Source organism: Lontra canadensis, unplaced genomic scaffold (genome assembly GCF_010015895.1).
Source record: "Lontra canadensis isolate GAN:19392208 unplaced genomic scaffold, GSC_riverotter_1.0 scaffold69, whole genome shotgun sequence".
In the NCBI taxonomy this organism is placed as follows: domain Eukaryota; kingdom Metazoa; phylum Chordata; class Mammalia; order Carnivora; family Mustelidae; genus Lontra; species Lontra canadensis.
Genome location: NW_022631063.1, coordinates 2,952,734 through 2,972,640, shown reverse-complemented (window position 1 = coordinate 2,972,640; position 19,907 = coordinate 2,952,734). Strand labels below are relative to the sequence as shown.

Genomic DNA, 19,907 nt, shown 5'->3' with positions numbered 1-19,907 from the left:
TGTTTGCTAAAGTATATAACATTTATAAAACGTTGATTTTTGGTAGGCTGGAATACTAAGATGGTATGAAATCTCTCCTTTTTTATTTTTAAAGAAAAAGCTACAACCTTTCTTAAATAGTTTATAAACCACTATCACATAGCAGAGGTTTCTTCCATCTGGAAATGATGTCCCACTTATTTCTACAATTTAAGTGGTGTAGAAGTGACTGCAGGAGAAATAAAAGTATTTCAAAGATCTGAATCATTCTACTACAGGTTGGGTCTGGCCTGTGAGGGTAAATTTAAGAGTTTCTGCTCCTTGGTGGGGCGACTTCTTTTTGGAAGTAAGAAGCAGAAGATGAACCTCGTAATTCTTTTTTTCTCCCAAGCTGAGTAGTCATCCCTATTTGGAAATTTAGTAGAGTTTTGTGGTATGAATGTTTCTGGGTGGGAACTGTAGGGTGTGTCTTCCAATGGAATGTTCACTTCAAGGAGAGATTTCAGGATATGGTCGGCCTTGGAAGAGATTTAATCTGGGGTTAGAGCAGCAGCAGGTCAATAGTCTTCCTAAATATTGGTTTTTAGGGCAGGAGTGTTTGAGAGGCAAGATCTTCACAGAGAAAGAGTATATGCTCAAAAGTGTTCTCTCTATATACAAAGCATTAGTAAAAAATTGATATTTCAAACATTTAAGTAAAAAAATTTTTAAGTGACTTGAAAAGGTAAGGAAACTTTTCCCCTTGTAATATCTAATATTTGTCTAGGTACTTTACATATGCAGTTTTAATACAAATGTTATAGTGATTGGTACTACTCAATTTGAAAGTTGAAATTGAGGCTTATAGAGGTTAAATAATTTGCTCAAGGTCACACAGTACATAATGGAGTTGGAATTTGGTCTTAGATTTTTTTGAACTTGGGTTATATGTTTCATAATCATGATCCTATGTGAAAAGTTGACCATTTCCAATTATGAGATAACTAAAGCACTAACTGTTCTTTTTGGACCCGTGGCAATTAGCTCAGGAAGTGTATCTACTTAAAATAGCATCTGTTATGTGTTTATCAAAGGTGAATTTGGGTTAAAAAAAAACATGAGCACTTATCTGATCCTTTTTGATATCTTATTCTAAATATGTATTCTCAGTTTTTAGTTTTATAACAGGAAAACTAGCTGTTTTAAACAAAAAAAAAATATAACGATACTTATAAAAATGTTGGCAGATTGGACAGGTAATTCAAAATGGCGGTATAGGAAGATACTGATCTCACCTTTTCCCATGGACACAACAGATATACAACTACATATGGAAAAATTCCCTCTGAAAAGAACCTGAGAACTAGCAGAACAGTTTCACAACAAAGGATAAAAGTTCCAAACTGAGATAGGTAGTAGAGGCAGAGACATACTCATCAAAACCCCACCCCTGGAGAGGCAGCCTTCAGTAGGTATAGGGGGAAGGCATCTTAAGAAAAAAAGAAGCAACCAAACAAAATATAAAGGGAGCTTCTTCCTAAGCAGCAAGGGGTTTATACCCCATATTATGCATCCCACTTGGGTCCTGCACTGGAGAGACAAAATGCAAAATGTCTGGCTTTCAAAACCAACAGTGATTATGTTCAGAGGAAACATAGGGCTATAGTCAGTGAAGATTCTGTTCTTAAAGGGCTTGTACACAGACCCAGTCATCCCTGGACCCTTTGCAAAAACCAGCAGTTTGAAAACAGCCTAGACTTGAGGTGAAGAAAATTTACTTGCTAAACTTAGTGTCTGCAAGAAGAGCAGAAGTCTGTGGGGACTCTGGGAACTAAATGCCGACAGATACCATTTTTACAGGCTCCCTCTACCTTGCTGGCCTCGGTGCTGGTGGTGGATTTTGTACTGTCACTCTAACCACTTAGCAGCAAGTAAATGGTCCCATCTCTATGAGCCACTGGAGCAGCATTGCCAGACACAGTTTTCTGAACTGCTTGTGCACCACGACTAGCTTTAGTAGGTGAGCAGCCCTGCCCACGACCTCTGTGCTATTTGCATAGCTCAGTCAGACAATGGGCAAGCAGTCCTGACCCTCTGTGCCACTGATACATGCCCCCAGATCCAATAGGTTTGTGTAGGCCACACAGGGGATGCCCCTTAAGAATCAACCTAAGGTCACCAGAGGGGATTGTGTTTCTGGACCCAAGGGGTCTGAAACAATCGAGAGAGAGCTCTGATAGATAACCAAGAACTAGGGTAAGGTTAAATGACAGGGTTCATATCCTATATAGAGGTGCTTTTTCAAAACAGGTAGATCATGGTTTCATAATATACAGAAACAAACACAGAGTCAAGCAAAATGAGGAAACAGGAGCATGTTCCAAGTGAAGGAGCTGGATAAAACTTTAAGGGGAAAAAAAAGCCTTAGTGAAATGGATATTAGCAATTTATCTGATAAAGAGTTCAAAATAATGGTCATAAAGGTGGTCATTGAACTCTGGAGAAGAATGGATGAATGCACCAAGAACTTCCACAAAGAGATAGAAAATATAAGAAAGTGCCAAACAGAACTCACAGAGTTTAAGAGTAGAATAATTGAACTGAAAAATATATAGGGAATCAACAGCAGACTAGATGATACAGAAGAATAGATCAGTGACTTGGAAGGCAGGGTAGGGAAAATCACCCAAACAAGAGCAAAAAGAAAAAAAATAATTTAAAAAATGTGGATAGCTAAAGGGATCTGTGGGATAGCATCAAGCATACTCATATTTACATTTATAGAGATCCCAGAAGGAAAAGAGAGAGAAAAAGGGCCAGAAAACTTCCCTAACATTGGGAAAGAAATAGACATCCAGGTCCAGAAAGTACAGAGAGGTCCAAAGAAGACGAATGTGAAGAGATGTAAATGAGACACATTATAATTAAAATGTCAGAAGTTGATAAAAAGAAAACCTTAAAGGCAACAGGAGAAAAACAGCTAGTTCCATTCAAGGGAAACCCCATAAGACTCTAGGGGCAGCTGGGTGGCTCTGTCAGTTAATCATCTGCCTTTGGCTCAGGTCATGAACTCAGAGTCCTGGGATCAAGTCCTGCGTAAGGCTCCCTGCTCAACAGAGAGTCTGCTTCTCCCTCTCCTTCCTGCTTGTGTTCTCTCTCTCTCTTTCTCTCAAATATAGAAATAAAGTCTAAAAAAAAAAAAAAAAAAAAAAAAAAAACCCCATAAGACTTTAAATAAGTTGATTGTTTCTTGGGCAGAAACTATAGGTTAGAAGGAAATGGCATGATGTATGCAAAGGAAAAAACTTCCAAGAATACTTTATCCAGCAAAGTTGTCATTCAGAATTGAGTGAGAGAGTTTTTCAGAGAAGCAAAAGCTAAAGGAGTTCATTACCACTTAACTGGCCTTATAAGAATTATTAAATGGACATGTTTATGCTAAAAAGAAAAGGCCATGGGGCACCTGAGTGGCTCAGTGGGTTAAAGCCTCTGCCTTCAGCTCAGGTCATGATCCCAGGGTCCTGGGATCGAGCCCCACATCAGGCTCTCTGCTCAGCAGGGAGTCTGCTTCCCTTCCTCTCTCTCTCTGCCTGCCTCTCTGCCTACTTGTGATTTCTGGCTGTCAAATAAATAAATAAAATCTTTAAAAAAAAAAAGAAAAAGCCATAACTAGAAATAAGAAAACATGTGAAAGAAAAAAAAAATCTCACTGGTAAAGGCAAATATTATAGTAAAGGTAGTGGATCGGCCACTTATAAAGTGAGTATGAAAGTTAAAATACAAAAGTAGTAAAATTAACAATCAGGAAGTAATACACAAAATACAAAGATGTAAAACATGTCAAGAACATTAAATGTCAAGGGAGAGTAAAAATGCAGTATTTAAAAATATATGGCATTTTTATTTTTTATATTTTTTAAAGATTTATTTATTCTAGAAAGAGCATTAGCAGAGTGAGGGACAAAGGGAGAGAATTCCAAGCAAACTCCCTGATGAGCATGGAGCCAGATGTGATACTCAGTCCCACAACCCCAAGATCATGACCCGAGCAGAAATCAAGAGTCAGGTGCCTGACCGACTGTGCCACCCAGGTATCCCAAAATGTAGTGTTTTTAGAATGCTGTCAAACTTGCGACTATCAACTTAAAATAGACTGCTGTATATACATAGGTTATTATATATGAACTTCATAATAACGAAAAACCTATAGTAGATAAACACACACACACAAATACTGAGAAATGGATCTAAACATACCACTAAAGAAAGCTCAGACCTCAAAGGAAGAGAACAAGAGATGAAGAAAGGAACCAACCAAACAAACAAAAAAAACCAAAAATAGTTAAGTAAGTACATACTATCAAAAAATACTTTAAATGTAAATGGACTAAATTTTCAAATAAAAAATACAAGGTTAGTGAATGAATTAAAAAAAAAAAAACCCCAAGATCCATCTATATGCTTCCTACAGGAGACTCACTTCAAATCTAAAAGTCACACAGAGACTGAAAAGAAAGGAATGGCGGAAGAAATTCCATGCAAATGGAAATGATAAGAAAGCTGGGGCAGCAAGACTTATATGAAGCAAAATAGACTTTAGATCAAAGACTGTAGCAAAAGACGAAGAAGGGCATTACATAATGATAAAAAGATCAATCCAACAACAGAATGTAACATTTATAAACATTTATGTACCCAACATAGAAGTAACTAAATAAATGAAATAAATATTAACAGACATAAAGGGAGAAGTTGACAGCAATACAATAATAGTAGGAGACTTTAATACACTCACTTACATCAATGGTTAAATCAGAAAATAAAAAATATTGGTCGTAAATGACATATTAGACCAGATGGATTTTGTAGATATCTACAGAATGTTGTATCCAAAAACAGCAGAATACACATTCTTTTCAAGTACAAACAGAACATTCTCAAGGATAGATAACATGTTAGACCACAAAACAAATCTCAATAAACTTAAGAAGATTAAAATCCTACCGAGCATCTTTTCCAACCATAGTGGTATGAAACTAGAAATCAGTTAAAGAAAAAAAACTGGAAAAAAAATACAAACACATGAAGCCTAAACAATGTGCTGCTAAACAACTAATAGGTTGATGAAAAAAAAAAAATCAAAAGTGAAATAAAGCATCCCAAGACAAATGAATATAGAAACAGAATATTCCAAAATTTATGGGATGCAACAAAGGGAGTTCATATTGATACAGCCCTACTTCAAGAAATAAGAAATCTCAAATGAACAGTCCAACTTTACATCTAAAGGAACTAAGACATGAAGCCCAAAAGTAGTAGAAGAAAGGAAATAATAAAGATCAGAGTTAAATAAATGGAATAGATGCAAAAAAAAAAGAAAACGGAGATCAGTCATAATAACTGTTTCTTTGAAAAGATAATCGTAATTGGCAAATTTTTAGCCAGACTCATCAAGAAAAAAGGAGAGGGCCTAAATAAATAAAATCAGAAATGAAAGAGAAGTCACAACTGTTATCACAGAAATACAAAGGATCATAAGAAAACTTCTGTTAATGATTATATACCAACAAATTGGACAATCTAGAAGAAATGGATTCATTCCTAGAAACACAGTTTTCTAAGACTGAATTGTGAAGAAAAAAATAATTTTTGAATAGATCAAGATTACTCAAGAGATTGAATCAGGAATCAAAACAAGTTTAAACAGCCAAAAGTCCAGGACCAGATGACTTCACTGGTGAGTTCTATCAAACACTCAAAGATTTAATCCCAGTTTTTCTCAGACTATTCCAGAAAATTAAAGGGAAGGAAATGCTTCCAAACTTATTTTACGAGGCCAGCTTTACCCTAATGCTAAAACTAGACAGATGTGCAATAAAAGAGAATTACAGGTTAATATCCATGATGAACAAAAATCCTTATCAAGATATTAGCAAACAAAATTCCACTACATTAAAAGGACCATACACCATAATTACATAGGATTTATTCCAGGGATGCAAGGATAGTTCAACATCTGCAAATCAATCAACATGATACACCAACCACATTGATCATCTCAGTAGATGCAGAAAAAGCATTTGACAAAATTTAACACATGATAAAAACTCTCAACAAAGTATACATAAAGGGAATGTTCCTCAATGTAATAAAGGTCATTTGTGACAAACTTACACCTGAGATACTCAGCATTGAAAAGCTGAAAGCTTTCCTCTAAGATCAGGAGCAAGACAAGGATGTCCATTTTCACTGCCTTTTTTCAACATAGTTTTGGAAGTTCTAGATAAGAAATTAGGCAAGAAAAAGAAATAAAAGGCATCCAAATTAGAAAGGAAGAAGTAAAACTGCCACTATTTGCAGATTGCTATCACATACAGATAACCTTAAAGAAACTACCAAAATTGGTTAGAATTAATAAACAGTAATTGCAGGATACAAAATTAATATATAGAAATCTGTTGAGTTTCTATACACTTATAATGAACTAGCTGAAAGAAAAATTAAGAAAATGATCCCATTTACAATTACATTAAAAAATAATAAAGTACCTAGTTATAAATTTAACCAAGGAGCTGAAAGACTTGTTTACTCTGAAAACTATAAGACATTGATGAAAATAATTGAAGACACAAATAAATGGAAAGATATATTGTGCTCATGGGTTAGAATAATTTATTTTGTTAAAATACCCATACCCTGGGTGCCTGGGTGGCTTAGTGGGTTAAGCCTCTGCCTTCAGCTCAGGTCATGGTCTCAGGGTCCTGGGATCAAGGCCTGCATGGGGCTCTCTGCTCAGCAGGAAGCCTGCTCCCCCCTGTTTCTCTGCCTGCCCTTCTGCCTGTTTGTGATCTCTCTCTCTCTCTCTGTCAAATAAATAAATAAAATATTAAAAAAAAAAGATAAAATGCCCATACCATGCAAAACAATCTACAGATTCAGTGGAATCCCCATAAAAATATCAACAGTGTTTTTCACAGAACTATAACAAGTAATCCTAAAATTTGTATAGGGCTGCAAAATGCCTCTAATAGCCAAAGTAATCTTGTGAAAGAAGAACAAAGCTGTAGTTATCATGCTCCCTGATTTCAAGTTGTTCTACAAAGCTATTGTAGTTAAAAAGTATGGTCCTGGGAGAAAAACACATAGATCAATGGAGTAGAATTAGAGCACCCAGAAATAATTCACACATATATTGTTAATTAATCTATGACAAAGGCAGGAATATACAATGGGGAAACAAACAGCTATATGCAAAAAACAAAACAAAACAAAAAACTGGATCACTATTTTATAACATATGCAAAAATTAACCCAAAATGAACTAAGAACTTGGATGTATGAAACTGAAACCATGAAATTCCTAAAAGAAAACAAAGGCAGTAAGCTCCTTAACATTGACCTTAGTGATGGATGAGACCCTACTTTGTTTTACATGGCCACATTTCCTGACTTTCCTTACCCCAAGCCCTCATTAAAATATCACCTTTGGTTCTTTTTGGGGTGATGAAAATGTTCTAAAATTGATTATGTTGATAGTTGCACAACTCTGTGAATATACTAAAAAAACACTGTATTTTATACTTCAAATGGGTAAATTTTACCATGTGAATTATATCACAATAAAGCTGTTACATTTTTAACATCTTAGAAAAATATCACCTTTGGCCTTTCTGCTCATGTGTCCTGTGGAAGATTTTTTTTTTAAGTTTTGAGAAATTAGATATTATAGCAAGTGCAACAGGGGATGCTAGAGCTACTCTCTAGTTTTTAATTCCTAAATACCAGGAAATAGCAGCTGTAACTCTGGGAGTGTTCTAAATCTATTATATTTTTGGAAGAATATTTCTCAGAGGACTCTTTCAGAGATAAGCTGCAGAGAATCAAGTGTTTACAATATAAGCATACATATATAGTTACATACTTTTTTTCCTAAATTGAAGTAATTTCGATATGCTATTTTCCTGGGGATTTCTGAAGAGAGTTATCATGTGCAGAGTACATTAGAAGGTAATAGTTCAAATTTTGCAGAGTGTGGAAAGAAAGTAATTTCTAGGCTAGTGTTCTGTCTTTTAGCGTTTTTGCTTCAGATGCTTAAACCTGTCAAAAGTTTAACTGGTTTCTAGAGAGAAGTAGAGAGTTCTCCAAAGCACTTTCCCCTCATTGATGGAGGCTATATTATGTAGACCATTTTTTTTCTTGAGTTCCTTGTGTAGTCTCTCCATTTTTTAAAAAGCTTTTATATTTAGTAAGCAAATATAATACCAGTTATTGAAGGTTAAGGGAAAAAATGGAAGGAGTCTCTTTGTTCATGTTTAGTTACAAAGAATATTTTATTTGATTTCTATCTTGATATTTATATTTTTTGTCTTCATCTGTTTCCTCTCAAAGCATTTGAGTATAAGGAGGAAAAAAAAACTGGTAAGTTTAAAAGAAAACACACACACACACACACACACACACACACACACAGTCCAGCTGGCTGTTTTGGAAGTGTTCATAGTTATGTAATCAGCCCAGTATGTGTAAAACGTCCATCAACTTAAGAATAAGAAAGTAAGTAATAATCTTAGCAGAGAATTATCCATTTGTACTTAGTGATTACTCATTTTTGAAAATGTCCTATAAAAGGGGTAATTGCAGAGAGAATGTCTGCAGTTACAATCTAGATTTTGGTATGAGAGGTGGGCTTGCTGATTATAGGTTTTCAGGTAGATATTTAAGTAGTAATTAAATTAATCTTATATTTTCACCTGTTCTCAAATGTGAATAGAAGAATTTACAAGGAAGATAAAACTAAAGGAAAAGTAATGTTCTTATTAACTGTTTTGGGTTCTATAAAAATAATTGTAATGGAAAAAATTAGAAATTAAAGATAAATGCAATCAACCATAAATATTAGTTTATCTTTAATTAAATAAGAATTTTAGGATGTCCTATTTTATCATAAGAAATCAAAAAAGGAATAATTTCTCCATGTTATGCTTCCATTTGAGGTATGTAGTTAAAGGAACATGGACTCAATACTTAAAACTGTTGAAATAAATCAATATAGCTGTAAAAAAAAAAAATAGAGTCTGGAGAATTAGTGGGTTAGCCACCACCACGAATGGATCGGCTACCAGATACATAGCTGTTATCTTCTGAGCCTGTGCTCTGTGACAGACATGGCCTCAACTTCCCATCTCCCTTTACTTCTTCGCATTATTCTTGTTCTTAAATAAGATCGCATTTCCTTTGGAAGATAGTTATTCTCCCGGGCACAGAGGTAATATTAATATTGGTTTTTCCTTATGCCCTATTTTTTGCTTCATAGTATCCTGTATTCTTGGAAGCGAGGGCACAATCAATCAAGAATCTCACTGCTTTGCAGATTCATACCATTGGCCAAATACTCCCGACCACATTCAGAGCTGCCCATCTCCTACAGTTTTTTCCTCTGTCCCCTCTCACCTGTCATCCTGATCTTTATTAAGATAGGGTATTTGACTCATCTGCCAACTATCTGAATGTTTTTGTTTTTAATTAGAACTCCTGTACTCCTAAAAACCATCTCTTTTGTTACTAACTGGAATTAGCATATCCCTGATACGATAAATTGAGAAACTCCACTCTACAAATTCTTATTCTCTTTTCTTTTCTATTTCACCTATTCTGCTTTTTACATTTCTTAAACATATTTTATTTTTCTGGTCATCCGGCTTCTCATGCATTTGTTTCTCTCTTCTGTCTAAATTCTAGGGTCAGTCATTTTAACTTTCTTCAATTAGCTGGCTCATTTTCAAGCTTTCTCTTTTCCCTAGGTAGACTTCTGTTCAGCATGCCACCAACCATAAAACCAATCAGCCCAAATTGTAGTTGCTCCCGTTTCAGTTCTCCAGCTGATGGGTGCTACTGGAGGGAGAAAGTGGGCCCAGATAACCCAGTGGTCAAGTGTTTGCATATATCTTTTGTCATTTTCATAACTTCCATGAAAGCTATCATTATCACCTTTTTCTAGATTAAAAGAAGGGAGGGGAAGGGAGAGGAGGAAGAAGAGGAAAGTTGGGTGTGAACACAGGCCTTCTGATGCACGACTGCACAAAGGATCAGCAGTTCTAGATGTCACATCCGCACATCAGTCTTTCTTCGCGAGGTCTCTTACTCTGATTGTCAGACTCCTGGGCTGCACTCTGGACTGGCTTGAAGACTGTCTCCACAGCTATGCCCATGGCTAGAGTAATGCCAGCCTCTATTTGATTTGGTCCCGAGTTATTGTCAATCTCAGTAGTAAGGTTGTGAGATTTTGCTGTTTGTTTTAGGGTAATTAGGGCCCACTTACATGGCTAGTTAATGGGTCACCAGCTAGTCACCAGGACTGCCAGACTGTGCAAGAAGTATGAAATTGATGCTGGGGAAGCCACTGATAAGCATTTGTTATGGTGGCTGATACTTTTATTCAATATAAAAAAAGAAACATTTTCAAATGCTGATAGTTTATTTCCAGTTTGCTTACAGAAATTTAGAAGACTGAATCATAAAAGAAGACCGTCTGAAGTCAATGTAATAATTTTATAGGGTTTACTTTCCTGGGACAATTCGTATGGGAGTAGGAAAGGTATTGTTATTTTAGTAATTCCAATTTGGGGTTTTATGAGTTGTATAAGCTGGAGGATAAAGAATGCAAAATAATTGAGATTGTAGTTGAAAGTGTAACTCAGGTGATTAGCCAAGTAGTATATTGTGGATGGCAAGTAAATGAAGCTAGGGTATTTATTTGAGGGGTAGGTTCAGGATTTGAAAGGTGTAAGAAGTTATAATCAGGATAGGATATTAAAGTTTGACATATATGATGTGGTAAAATTTCAGGTAATTACAAGGGCCTGTGGTGATGGAGTGCAAGTGTGAAGGAGTCAATGAACTTAGATAGGGTGTTGATGGACCATCAATGTGAGCTCTGAAATTTTAAGTAAGAGCAAAAGGAAGGTAAGTTTACTATGAGCCAGACGTCAAGTTCCTCAGTGTTTGTAGAAGGCGGCCTGGGGTTAAGTGATTAACATGGATAAAGCGGCAATATACCTAGATGGCCATACCTTTGGAGGAAGAAGAGTGTTGCTGTTGAGCTAGAGTAACACATTCCTGTGGAAGGTGCAGAAGGGATTTAGGAAGATGCTGACTCCATTCCCTTTCCCTGATCTGCCATTTGAGATCTGTGATGGAGATGGCATAACTAAGGAAAAGGTAGTCTACATGAGCTTCTTGGGAATCAGAAAGCAATTCTAGAATTCCTGTTGAAAGGGCTATGGGTAGGGATTGGTGAGAAAGAACCTGGAAAAGTGACATTAAGCCACTTGGTGACAGGTGTTAGGGATCTGAGGCTGAGAGGTATGGATTTACGAAATAGACCATTCAGGCTCCTTGTGGAGTGATTTAAGACATTTTTTGTTGTCTGTTAGTGTTATCACTGGCTATTTGAGCCACTCCTGCTAGTCTACCCGTAAACTGAGCTACTTGCTCTTTTCTGAGTCCCACTTATGCCTGCCTCTGCTCACATAAGCAGTTTTCCAAATGTCTCTCCCACTCCGTCTCAACGTCTATAATCAACCTCCTGTAAAACCATGTCCACCCTCACCTCCTCTGGGATGTTTTCTTCATACTTCTACCCAGATATATATTCTGTTTTTTTTTTTTTTTCTTAAGATTTTATTTATTCATTTCACAGATGGAGATCACAAGTAGGCAGAGAGGCAGGCAGAGAGAGAGGAAGGGAAGCAGGTTCCCCGCTGAGCAGAGAGCCCAATGCGGGGCTCGATCCTAGGACCCTGAGATCGTGACCTGAGTCGAAGGCAGAGGCTTTAACCCACTGAGCCACCCAGGCACCCCATATATTGTTTTATTTGTCATGACTCTTGAGATGCTTTGTGTGTATTTATTGCAGGACTGCATATTTTAGTGCATTTCTTGTACTACCTAGCCTGAGTCCTTTCCCTTTGTGCATGTAAAATACCTTGCTGAACATGGCAGTCAAAAGGGACTCCAAAGCATAGAAGAAGCCCTCTAGGTTCCTAGAGTTTTAATCCATGTGTTGGAATATTACCAATTCGTTTCTCCATGCAGTACGGTCAACTTTGTTAACAAGAATTATTTGTATACTTAGAAAAACTCTCAATTGAACTTAAGACATACATTCATTGGAAAAGCTAGACTTATTTTTTTAATGTCACTGCTTCATTTCAGTCTCTATCTTCAGTTGCCTGTTTTATATCTGTCTGGTGAAAAAAAAAAAAACCCTTTCTTGGGGGTGGGGTGGGGATTTCCTCTAGCTATTTATTAATCAAAGAAGACTTCAGCTGTAATTCATGTATCAGCTTCCTATTTTCTTCCTGGAGAATAAGCCACAGATTTCCCCCCGCCCCATCTTGGGCTCAAAGAATGCTGAAAACCCCTAGCAAATAGAAAGCATAGTTAAAGGATGACTGGAATATCTGTACAAGGTTTATTTTTGCTACCATAGCAACTACCAGCAGTTACATTGTCTCTCACTTTTGGAGCTCCTAGCGCACATGAAAAATGTTAACTGGTGTGACTTTCAGTATTGACCCCTGGGGGAGGTTGAGGCTCTGTCCCCTGTTAATCATGAGGAGCTTTGTCTTTAAATCAACAAAACACACAAAAACCAAACCAAACAAAAGCCCCAACTCTTTAAATCTTTGACTACTTCAGTTTTTCATGGGATCCTCTAGAAATAGTCTCATGAATATCTGACTACTTTTCCTTAGATATCAATTTAGTCTTTATATTCATTATTTAAAAAATAACTTATTGACTCTTCTCATACTGATAGAATAAAAAAAAATAAAAATGACTAATTTTTTGCCTTAAATGATCCATAACATAGGATGGGAAATAGATTATGTGTAATAAGTGAGTGTCCTTTTCTAAGTGTTCAGTGAACATAGGACAGGGAAGTAGAGTGTTCAATGGGAGGAAGGGGGAGAGAAGTAGGGGTGTCTTCTCAGAGGAATTAACATTAGAACTGGCCTTTTTTGGACAACCAGTGTTTTGGACAACAGATATGCACATATCACTAAGGGTTTCACAGAAGGAGCTGTGCAAAATATGTGTATTGGGAACTGTGTATATGCTTTAGCAATGTGTAGGGAACTTGTGGGACTGAAGAACTGTGAATTCTTTAAAGAAAGGAACTAAAATTTAATTAGAGATTCAAAATACAGACACACAAATAGATCAGTAAGACAATCTAGGGTTATGTGCATAGTGTTTGAGTAGCTTCCATGTGCTGTGCCTATGGTGATAGTGCTCCCTTCTTCAAGATCTTATTTGCGAATATAAAACATGCATAAATGAAAACTTAGCATTTTAGTCAGTCTATAAAATTAATATGAATGAAGTTAAGAGTTAAGTGCTGTGTATGCTGTGAAATGAGAGAGATCACCAGGAGCTGAGGAGAAAAAGGAAGCCATAGAAGGTTAGGGTGGCCCACTTGGACCTGTTGCTTCTCTTGCCCAGATCCTGGGCTTCCCCTGGATCTTAGTCTTGCTGCTGCCACCCCCTCTTCCGGCTGCCTCAGCACCTGTGGAGTGTGTGACAACATCTACTCCCATGATTGGTGCCCTCCCCCCCAGATTTGAGAGAGAGAGAACGCACAAGGTGGGGGTGATGTGGGGGAAAGGGAGGGGCAGAGGGAGAGGGAGAAGCAGGTCCTCACTGAGCAGGGAATCTGACATGGGACTTGATCCCAGGACCCTGGGATCATGACGTGAGCCAAAGACAGATGCTGAACCTACTGAGCCATCCAGGCACCCCTGGTATTTGATGGTTGTAACTTTGTATCTCTTGAATTAAAATGTCTGATCTAAATCTTGGGTGTGTTTGGAATGTCTGGGAAGGAAGAAGAGATTTTAGTGTCTGGATTTTTAGTATCTGGATCTACCCAGGCAGCCAGAACACGTGCTCCTGACACTGCTGCTGAGGGCCACAGTCCACAACCCAAGAGGCATTTGTCCTGTCTCTCTGAAAGACCTGTGGCATGTTGACACTCGTTGGATTATTGCGTGGCAGTCCCCACACACGGTCATCATAATCATGTGCTGAAGGCTTAATCTTCCCTTTGCATAATTTAAGAAAAAAAATCTTGAAAAGCTAGACAATCTACTGAACTATTGATAACATTTAAAACATAACCATAATAATACTGAGAAATTATTCATACTTTTGGGGTCCCTGGGTGGCTCATTCAGTTGAACATCTACCTTTGGCTCAGGTCATGATTCCAGGGTCCTGGGATGGAATCCCACATCAGGCTCCCTGCTCAGCTTCTCGCTCTCCCTATGCTCCTCCCCCCACACATGTTCTCTCTCTCTCAAATAAGTAAAATCTTTAAAAAAAAAAAAAAAAGTATTCCTACTTCTGTAATCTATGGAAATGTTAAATTATAAAACATAAAAGACAATACAAAGTAACAAGGGAATTAGAAGTGTTGTTAAAATGAAAAATTATAAGGATAAAAATTCCTTTTTTTCTACTGGATAGTTTCTCTGAGATTAAAGAGAAAACACTGTTAAGAAAATAATGTATGGCTTTGTTCAGTTTAAAAAATATATACACTGATAATGTCAATTATTTAGGAAATGATTTTTACATTTTTTCTGAAAAAGCAACAGTGAGATTTGAATACCTTCTTACGGTCTTGACGTCTGTTGAAAATAAGTCAGTTTTATTGTTTTTTCCCTGGGCATGTAGTTACCTCATGCCTTTTTTTTTTTTTTTTTTTTAATATTTTGAGTACAGAGCACCTATAGATAAGTCATTTCATAGTTCAAGCCTTTAAAATAAAATCAGGGTGGAAAATTTAATTTGGAGCACATTTGAAATTAAATTAGACTCTAAGTTTAATGGATAGAGTATAGGTTCTGGATTCAAATACTGCCTCCTAGGTACCTCATTAACTCTAAATTGTTCCTATTCTTAGGTATCTCAGCAGAATGCCTGTTTGGCTTATTATGAGAAAGGATGAAGGAATGCTTGAGAAGCACTTTACAAAAAGCCTGGTCTGCAGAAAGTGCACAGTATGTGGGCTCATGATGATTCTTTTAAAGCATTCTTTTATCTAAAAATTAAAATGTTAGGGGCTTCTAGGTTGCTCAATAGGTTAAGTATCCAACTCGTGATTTCACCTCAGGTCATGATCTGAGGGTTATGAGATCAAACCCATGTTCAGCTCATGAGTTAGGTGTGGAGTCTGCTTAAGATTCTCTCTTGCTCTGTCCCTACCCCTTCTGCAAAACATTAGCTCAATACTGCTACAGCTTGTTGATAATAATTTTATTTTTAGTGACTTTTTACAGTACTGTTCCAGCCTTATCCATTAGTATTCATGTACTTTTTTTGGGGACATAGAACCATTATTGTGCTTTTCTTTTCTGTCCCCCCCGCCCCCGTGAATATAGGGCACCTAAAAAATAAAAGCCTTTCTGATTAAAAAAAAAAAAAAAGTTTAATCACTGCAAAGAAGATAAATGTCTGTTTTTTCTCTATGTGGTATTCATTATGATCTACATGTAAGGTGCTGAATCTTATTTTTGTGCTTTTGATTTTAAAGTAGTGAAAGTTACTTTCACAATTAAAATGCAACATTATGAAATTCAGAATATTATGGAAGGAAACAGATTGCTCACTGCTGGTAGAATTCTGAAGGGGGCATGTATCTATTTAAAATTCTCCAAAGACGAAGGAAACGCCCAGAGGAAAATATGCACATCACAGGCAAGGTATTCTTAAAGGGTGTCTATTCTGGAGCTTGACTAAGTGGAAGAGCAAATTATTGACTGAGAATCCTATTTACTTCTTGCCCAGAGACCTCACAAGGCGACAGCATGTCTTCATGAAAACATAGCTTCTCCACTGTGTCTGTTGCTTACTTTGCTGTTTGGATTTCCACTTCACCCGGCAGAGACAAGGGCAAGGCCGCCCAGGGCAAACATCATTTGGCTTCTAAATAAGGCACTAAGATGGAAATACACAAAAGTAGAGTGGTTCCTGAATGAATAAGAGAACTGCAGCTTCTGTCTCTACTAGGCAGTGATCATAATACCTGTGTCTTTGTACAGCTTGTAACCCCATATCCTAGGAACCAAGGAAAATAATCATATTTAGCTTTAGAATTAATGTTGAATTATTAATTATTTTCCAAGAGGAAGCCACACTAAGAAAGTTGATCTAGAAAAAGCCCTCATGACAAATCTCAAAATTTTTCCATGTGATTCACCCAGAGGCCTTAAAAAAAAAAAAAAAGTATGCATCTGTGTTTGTGTTTGTATCTTTAAGTGTAAATTGACTAGTAAATTATAGATTTACATTTTTTAAACTGATATACTTTTTTTAAAAGGGATAGCATAAAATTAATTTCACTGTCAAAAATATTTATTGCAAATGCCTGCTTATGTTCTCTTTTCGAACATTAGAATACTCAGTAAGTTTTAGCAATTTCTATGCTACAGACTCTTGTGCTGAGAACTTTCTTTATAGTAGCATATTAAACCCCTGAGTAGGTGTTATTACCTCATTTTACAGATGAGGATCTAAGATAGAGTGAGGATAAGTTACTTGCTCTACGCTTGACCAGTTAATGGCTAAGCTAGAAATCAGCCCAGGTAGTCAGCACTATCTTGCTAGACTGCTTCTGCCTTTAAGCAAAAGTAGCACTTTGCTGGAATTATAGGATAGTGGGGTGATGTTGCAACTATTTATCTGAACTACAGAATAAGAATAATTGTATTTTTACCTTTTAATTAAAATATAAGAAGTGCATGAAACAAACCGTTCTCAATAGGCCAAAGTGCAGCCTGAAGAACCTTCCAACAGATGGGGGCCTAGCCTGTATTTCCTTATTAACATTATTCTTCTTTTAATTTCACGTCCATATGAATGGAGCTCTACCACCTTAGCTCTTCCTTCTAGACTGATTTATTGGAAAGGTGGCTGGTGGGGGAATCCTAGTCCATGTGGTCTCTGCTGCAGGAGCTAAAGGGCTTTGTTGCTAGATTTGCTCCCAAGGACCCTCCTGTTCTGACAAGATAGTCCTGCCTGGGCCTGAGTGCCTGTGGGAAGCTGGGAGATATCCTACAGCGGAAACACTAGTGAGGTATCTTCTTCCCAGAATTTTGATTCTAGGGAGTGGAGGAGGGGTAGGGTGGAAGCTGGGTTTTGTGAGAACAGCCAGAAAAAATAAAGAAAAATAACAGTGATAAATGCTTTGAGGAGAATTAAAATAGGGTGATGTCATAGCAAATGGTTTGCTGCTTTAGACAATATCCATGAAAGTCTTTATGAGAAGTTAACATTTAAATTGATATGAGTGATGAGGAAAGAGGAAAGCACGGGGAAAGGAATTCTAGGTCTGGGGAACAGCAAAGGCATAAGCCCCTAAGGTTGGGAGGCTTATGAATAACAGACCTACAAGAAAGTCAGTGTTGCTAGCGCACAGAAGGCTTATAAAAGGAGTCTGAGACTGAGATAGGGCCAGTCTGGTTGGATTTTTTAATGCACTGATGAAAGTTTTGGGATTTACTCTTAAAACCATAGGAAGTCTTTGGAGGATTTACAACAGAGAATGAGTTGATTGAGTTTATATTTAAAAACGATCACTGTAGTGGTGCCCAGGTGGCTTAGTTGTTAAGCGTCTGCCTTCAGCTGGCTCAGATCATGATCCCAGGATTCTGAGATGGAACCCCGCATTAGACTCCCTGCTCCTCAGGAAGCCTGCCTCTCCTTCTCCCACTCCCCCTGCTTGTGTTCCTGCTCTTGCTATCTCTCTCTGCCAAGTAAATAAATAAAATCTTAAAAAAAAAATAAAAACGATCACTGTTGAAGTGTTTAGCAGAGATTGGATTGCAGCATGAGAGTGGAGACAGGGAGACTGTACTAGTGGTATATGTTGAAGGGATAGGTTGACCCAAAGTTGTAATGGAGATTGAGTATATTGGATTCAGCATCGATTTTAGACTACATTTGAACAGTGAAGGAAAGAGAATCAAAGTTAACCCTCAGATTTTTGGCTTTCCTGGGGCTGTTTATTGGGATGAGAAGACTAAGGGAGGATAAGTGAAGATTTTGTTTTTGGCATTGCCAAATTTGACATGCCTAATTAGATAGCCAGGAGAGATATAAAGAAAATGGCCCAGGGCGCTTGAGTTGCTCAGTTGGTTAAGCTTCTGTCTTTGGCTTAAGTCATGATCTTGGAGTCCTGGGATTGAGCCCCAAGTTAGGCTCCTGGCTCAGCAGGGAGTCTGCTGCTCCCTCTCCGTCTGCTCCTCCCCACCAATCATGGTCAATTGCTCGCTCTCTCAAATAAATAAAATCTAAAAAGAGAAAAAAGAAGAAGAAAGAAAGAAAATGGGCAGTAATACCCCAGTAGGGTGACCATGTGATTGATTATGCAACGTGGGACACCTTGGAGAAGGAAGCAGGGGTGTGGTGGGATTTGGATTTTACTAAAACTCAACTACTATACTAAAGCAAGGACAACAGAGGCAAGTTGTGGCTCCCTTGGCAAACCAGAAGGTATGATATGTAGGAATCTAGTTCCAGGAAAATATTTCAGGATTGGTAATAACAGATGTTTAGAGTAGTGCTAAGAAGTCAAGTGAGATAAGAACAGAGACAAGGTCTCTTCTTATCCAGAACAACATAAAGGTATTTGGTGACATGAAACTGTAGGACAGTATCAGTAAGGTTAAGAGCGCCAGCCAAAGGGTGCTTGGGTGGCTCAGGGGGTTAAGCCTCTGCCTTTAGCTCAGGTCATGATCTCAGGGTCCTGGGATCCAGCTCTACATCAGGCTTTCTGCTCGGCACAGAGCCTGCCCCTCCCCCCCACCCCGCTGCCCGCCTCTCTGCCTACTTGTGATCTCTCTGTGTCAAATAAATTAAAAAAAAAAAGAGTGCCAGCCAAATGGGAGTGGACTCATCAGCCAATATGAGGTAAGGAAGTAGACAAAAAAAGTATAGACATCCTTTTAAAGAGGTTTTGTAGTGGAGAGAGATGTAGGTGAAAAACAGAGCTCTTTTGGAGACTGTTGGTTCCAATCAACACTGGAGGGAAATCCCAGTGGAAGCCCTTGGTTTATTTGAGGCTATAGCTTGCATCAAAGGCAATACTGCACAAGTAGAAAAAGAAATAATGCTTTTGTGAGTGAAAATAATGGGACATGTAATTTTGGGCCACAGTTTCTGTTGCTATTATTTGAATAATCTGTATTTGATTTTGAGCATCCTTAAAAACTCTGAATTGTTACAAAGATAACCTTTGATTTATAAAAGAACTATAAAATCCAACCTTTCAGTTGCTACTTCATTCACTTCAGGGCCATAGTCTTCTGGTCTGGTAGGGGTAGAGCCATGTAACTCAGGTTATCAGCTTCCATTGGCTGTATTGGGGTTTTTATGATGGGAAATGGTGTTTGCTTTGAACAAATAGAAGTCTTAGGGCTTCTGTAGGAAATGTGCCTGTTTCCTTTTCCTTTTTACAAAATCAGATACCTGAACTTTTCTGATTTTTTTTTATCTACCCAACTTTCTTCAAATTATCATCCTACAGATAATTTTAAGATTTTTCTTAAATATCCTACAGATATGTTTCTGAGCACTAGCATCTATTGATTAATTAAATTGTCTAGTGAAGTGTTGCTTAAAACTTTAAAACTAAAAACTTTAAAAGAATCATATATGTAGAGAATCTGCAACAATTTATAATTTTATAAAAACAGATAAAAACAGTGAATCTCTGGTTTTTAAGCTGCTAAATAAGAAGCAACTTTTTAAAACTTCTATATGAAACGCATTTCCTTCAGAAAAAGCTGTGAAAATGTTACATGATCATTCCTGGAATGATTTTGAAAGACCAGTAAATTCCTTCTTTTACGTATTTGCCAGAGGTAAGAAGTGCCTGGCACTGA

At 37.3% G+C, this 19,907-nt stretch overlaps 1 protein-coding gene across 7 annotated transcripts in view; it reads left to right on the top strand.

Moving 5' to 3' along the window:
* The window catches only part of COBLL1 (cordon-bleu WH2 repeat protein like 1), a 164,465-nt gene that overhangs the window by 50,536 nt on the left and 94,022 nt on the right, over positions 1 to 19,907 (top strand). The gene's annotated exons all lie outside the window — the stretch shown is intronic.